General features: G+C 45.1%; 1 protein-coding gene across 1 annotated transcript in view; it reads left to right on the top strand.

Annotated features, from left to right (window-relative positions):
- Window positions 1–6,000, top strand: part of LOC137655667 (glyoxylate reductase/hydroxypyruvate reductase) — a 65,406-nt gene that overhangs the window by 571 nt on the left and 58,835 nt on the right. The gene's annotated exons all lie outside the window — the stretch shown is intronic.

The following is a 6,000-nucleotide window of genomic DNA, read 5'->3' as shown; positions in this document are numbered from 1 at the left end:
GGATTTTCAAACCAAATACATGAATCAAATATTTTTTGGTAATTGTCCCTTCACAGTAATGTAAACCATCGTCCTTCATTATAAGAGAAGAAATACTGTACACCGAAAGCTGAAAAATGGCCTTTAAAATTTTGGTAAATATATGATACTGTAATTTCTAACCAAATTCATGAACTATATATTTTTTCCTACTCGTAATCTTGTGTTTTATGCATTTCTTACCATGATTATTGGAGCAAACCACTCGTCCAAGAGTGTTTGGACCCCCTTATTTAAAGACAATTATGGGGGACACCAGTGGGAAACCATTGTTTTCTTGGGTGGGGAAATGCCCGTAAATGAGTGATTTGCAGCGAAAATAATGGTCAGAAATGCAAAATAAAACATAAGATAACCAGCTGAAGAAATATATGGTTCATGTTAGTGGCTGAAAATTGAAGTATCATAATTATCTATGATTCACTTCATGTCCTTAGAATGGTTTTTTCTTTGCCGTGCGCTCGCCTTGCTCGTAAAAAAATAAAAACTGCAAGCTCCGAATGTACTGGCAAGTGGTAATGTTGAGCTGTGCTCACAATCCTCGTGGTTTATTATTTCAGGGTTATTTTTTACTTTCACATGAGTAACAATAGATATACACGGAAAGGAGAGTGTTTCCATCCAAATTAATTGCCGACATAGATGAAATCACTGTAAATTTTGAAATAGATTGTACTCCCCTCAAGTTCCCTCTTGGAGATGTCTTTATGTGATGGTGGTTTAACTCAAACTAAAGGGAAGGGTGAAAGAAATGGTTGTTGTAAATCAACATCTGGGAAGTGGGGCATATATATTTGGAAAATCCTAATTGGTTAAAAGAGTCGGGTAATAATTACGTCATACAAAAAACAGACAAGCTATTCAAAGCGAATGCAAGCAACGCATGCGCAGTAACTCGACATCAGTCTCCCAGATGTGAATAATGGACTTACAGTGAGAGATAGACCACGTTTTAATAGACCGATACGTAAGTTATTATGCCCCAGCCCCTATTAAAAATATAGAGAAAAAATACCAAACTAGCCAGCACTCCTCCGTATCTCAGCAAATTTCAGTTTCGCTAATACTTAAAGTATCATATACTTACCAAAATTTTATTCTAGGTGTAAATGTACCAGCCAGTGGTTCACCGGATGGCCGTTAGAAGGCTACCACACATATACTTAAGTGATTGCCCTCCTAGTGGGTGAAGTTCAGCAGGAGTAAGAAGCAGCAACCTAAAAGGGATCTTGGGGTCTTCCTCGAAGTCAAAGAAGCCTAAGACTACTACTTATCTCCCTGGATTCTTCATTCTGACTCTTCTCTAGTGGCGTCTTCAGGAGACCAGTTGAGTAAGAGTGACGCCAAAGTAACTCTTAGACAAGCATAGGGGCAAGGGCTTTTACGACAGCTCCTTCTCCTCAGGGCGAGTCTCTCTTACAGAAAGCTGATGCCTTGTGCATCCTGTGGCTGTAGTTGGGTATTGAAAGCTAGCTGTCGGAGGACAGTTTGAATCACTTTCTTGTATCGAAGCGCTAGGTAGAGGAGCTGACATTAGTTGTTCTCGCAATGTTAACAAGAAAAACGGGTTTCCTCCTTGTTCTTCTGCTTCCCCAGCACAGGAAACGTTGTCATTCTTATGTCCCTTGCGAGTGTTCTAGCTCTTAGGGGCTTGCCCCTCAGGTTGTAAGACAACCCCATTATGCGGGAGGACGCGTGATTATATGCCAAGCGTTTTCATCTTCGGGTCTTACATCTCTAGCGACTTGACGTAAATCCCACCTGTTGACAAGAATCTTTGTATCCAGCCCTTCAAAGAAGTCTTCATTGCAGGTGTCAGAATCTTCCATAAATCAGTCGCATACCAATGACTTCACGCTTGGAGGTCATCCAGCATTTCTTCACTTAGCAAAGGTTTTTGTTTTTTAGCCAGGGGTGAAACAGTTGTCTGGATACCTCAGGAGGTCATAATCCTTAGTTAACCAGGCAATACAGATGCATGAAAATCATTCGTCCCAACCACCCCAAACGAAAGATTAAATCCAGCCCCCAGTACCCTCAGTTTTGCGAAGATTACATAACCTTATTCTTAACCTCAGAAAGGGCCTTAAGTTCCTCTCCTAATAAGGAATTATTTAAAATCTTATTGTTCCTTCACAAATGCAAATTTTCTTCCTTTAATAGGAGTATGACTTCAGTTGGGTTGGAACTTGTTTAAAATTTGTAAAAAAATGTCGGTATTTACTGTCAAGTTTCGGGGAAGCCCCACCTCCTTGCCAACACATTGAGAAGCCACTTTACCTTCAGCTGCCGGGTTGGAACCAAAAATATGAATGTAGCGTTCGAAGGCAAACCTTACAAATGGATATTAACATTGCAGACGTCACCATACTACTCCGAGCGGACTTTCTGAAGCCACGTGCCATGCTAGTAGACTTATCCAGACAGCAACTTATTCAGGGAGATAGCCCTCATCACTCCAAGGGCAGCAACAAGCTCTACACTGGGACCAGAAATCTCTCGCCTCCTTCAGGAATTTCTCGAAGTATTCAAGGCCAACCTTCAGCGTGACCTCGCACTCCCTACGAAACACCACATGAAACGTCATATCATCACAGAGGGTTCCCCAATGCATACTTGTTTCAGTTGACTGGCTCCGAACAAACTAGCCAATGCAAAGTAGTATAATTATTTCAGGATATGGAACAGGCAAGAGGCTGGTAGAAAGCCTGCAGCTCATGGGCATATTCTCTCTACATGGTGCTTAAAGGAAATGGCATATAGTGGTGATTACAGGTAATTTAATGCACAAACAGTAACAGCCAGGTACTCCCTACTTAACATCGTGAACATAACTAACCAGCTCGAACGGGTAAGAATAATATAGAAAATCGATTCCTTGAAGGAGTATGATGGTTCTGAACAAGTTTGTCAAACAAACTCCATTCAGCATGGAGACGGCAGACACGGTCAGACTAGCAGTAAGACCGCAAGATTTCATGTGCACACTGGACCTAAAGAACACGTACTTCTAGACCCCAGTCCATCCGTCTTCAAGGAAGTACGTAAGATTCAGCCTGAACAACAGAAAATACCAGTTCAAGGTGCTGTGCTTTGGTCTTTCCACAGCACCACAAGTCTTCACCAGAGTGTTCACTCTAGTATCATCTTGGGTACACAGGATTGGCATCCGTCTCCTCCGCTATCAGGACGACTGGTTAATCCTAGCAGACATGGTTTCAACCCTTCTTCCACACCGAGACAAACTTCTGAGACTTTGCCAAGATCTGGGGATCATGGTAAATCTCGAGAAGTCTTCCCTGCTTCCCACTCAAAGACTGGTATACTTAGGCATGATTATAGACACCACTCTCCACAAAGCCTTCCCATCAGACGACAGGATAGCAAGGCTGAGGAAGGTCACAAGACTTTTTCTCAGACGAGAAGAACTTCCAGCCCAATCGTGGTTACGTCTCCTCGGTCACCTTTCATCGCTGGCCCGTCTGGTTCCCAATGGTCGCCTCAGGATGATATCCTTCCTGTGGCGACTCAAGTCAGGTGGAATCAAGCTTACGACTCCCCGAACATCCATATTCTCATGGGACCTGCGGAACTGACAGACCTCCAGTGGTGGGTGGTAGACGAGAACCTACGAAAGGGAGTGGATCTTCTCGTCCTTCCCCCAGATTTGATGCTGTTTTCAGACGCTTCAAAAAAAGGGTGGGGGCGCACTTGCTGCACCACACGATCTCAGGCCTCTGGTCAGAGTCAGAAAAGTACCTCCACATAAATCTCCTAGAGATGAAGGCCATCTTTCTAGCCCTTCAACAGTTCCAACAGTACCTAGCAAGTCACTCTGTGGTGGTGATGAGCGACAACACCATAGTAGTGGCCTACATCAACAAACAATGAGGTATTTTTTCGCAGCAACTATCCCATCTAACAGTAGAGATACTGAGATAGGCCAAAATCCACTCGATACCACTATCGGCATGCTTCATTCCGGGCAAGAGGAATGTGCTCGCCGACAACCTGATCAGAGCATCTCGGATAGTGAGTACTGAGTGGTCTTTGGATCATCTAGTAGCCAACAAAGTCCTGACTTTGTGGGGTTATCCGACTGTGAAGCTCTTCGCAACGGCCCTGATCTTCAGGGTCCCGCTGTACTGTTCCCCAGTTCCAGACCCCAAGGCTCTCTGGCAAGATACTTTCCAACAACGGTGGGACAACATCAACGTTTATGCCTTTCCCCCGTTCTGTCTGATGAGGAGGGTACTCAACAAGACCAGAACATCGGTCAATCTTTCAATGACCCTCATAGCTCCGCTATGGCATCATGCAGAATGGTTCCCGGACCTTCCGCAACCCCCAATGGAGCCACCAAGAGAACTCCCTCCACGACACAATCTACTCAAACAACCACACGTCAACATCTTCCACAAAGCCGTAGCTTCACTACGACTTCACGCCTGGAGACTATCTAGCATCTCCTCTCTGAGAGAGGATTTTTGCAACAAGTTGCAATCAGGATGAATAGACACATGCGAAAGTCATCAGCAGCAGTCTACCAGGCAAAGTGGAAAGTCTTCTGTGGTTGGTGTCATGGAAGGGATGTCTCTCCACTCGATGCCACTATTCCAGCAATAGTGGAGTTCTTAGTGTATTTGCGTGAAGAAATGCGCCTATCAGTCTCGGCAGTGAAAGGCTATCGTTCAGCCTTAAGCCTCGCCTTCAGGCTGAAAGGAATGGACATTTCTTCATCGCTAGAACTTTCTCTACACATACAGAGTTATGAACTTACCTGCCCTCAGTCGGAAGTGAGACCTCCACCGTGGAATGTGGTTCGAGTTCTCAGGTCTCTTAAGATACCTCCCTATGAACCATTACGCCAGACATCAGATCGCCACCTAACCTGGAAGATGGTGTTCCTGATAGATTTGGCCTCGGCCAAGCGAGTCAGAGAACTTCATGGTCTCTCGTATGATATAGCCCATTCAAAGGGATGGGGGCATGTAACGTTCAGCTTCGTCCCTGAGTTTATTGCTAAGACTCAGAACCGGGAGTAGCGGATCCTCGATTAGACTCCTTCCGGATTTCTAGTCTCCGTACTGTAAGATATGACCCAGACCATATCTTACTATCCCCAGTAAGGAGCTTGAGGCTGTACCTTAAGAGAAGAGCTGCAGCCCGTTCTCGTGTGCCAGTATTATTCGTCAGCACAGGAAGGTGTAAGAGGAGGGTCACCAAGAATAACATCTCTGCATGGATTCGCAGGGTCATTGACCTTGCACTGAGTCCAGACCCTCCTCCGTCACGTCGCCCCAGAGCACATGATGTCAGGGGCATAGCTACGTCCCTGGCCTTCAAAAGAAATTTTTCAGTGACGCAGGTCCTTCAAGCTGGGGTGTGGAAACGTCAGACCACGTTCACATCCCACTACCTGCAAGACGTGACCCACAGGAGACTCGATGCTTTCTTTATCGTTCCTGTGGTGGCTGCACAACAGCTGGTTTAAAACCTCAAGCTTCTTATTGGACAAGTAGCAGAAGGTTGAGGGCATTGTTACCCGGTTTTAGTCTGCATGAATGAAAAGGTTTGACTGGCCCTTATTCTTTTCTTCATCATCCCCTCCCTTGGGGAAAGCAGCATCCTGGGTTCTCTGCATAACTGGCCTCAAACCACTGCAGGTAAACCATGCTCCCTTGTGTTCCCAGTATTAATATTAATGATGTTACGTCCCCTTACCCTGACGAGGTGGTATTGGGAATGTCCTAGTCTACAAGTTTCCATCTAAAGAACTTCAAAACAACTTTCTAGGACGAGTCACACTTCCTCATACCTTCACACACAGCATGTGTAGGCCGCAGACCTTGCTTAGCAAGGTTTTAGCTAGGTGCAGGGGCTCCTTATTTCTTGAGTGCTTACACAGTCAAATAACGAGCCCCCGGGGAAAGCAAAAAAGCCAGAACTGGCTGGGATGTC

The sequence above is a fragment of the Palaemon carinicauda genome, chromosome 16, assembly GCF_036898095.1.
Source record: "Palaemon carinicauda isolate YSFRI2023 chromosome 16, ASM3689809v2, whole genome shotgun sequence".
NCBI classification, from domain to species: domain Eukaryota; kingdom Metazoa; phylum Arthropoda; class Malacostraca; order Decapoda; family Palaemonidae; genus Palaemon; species Palaemon carinicauda.
This window is presented reverse-complemented; position numbering and strand designations above follow the sequence as displayed.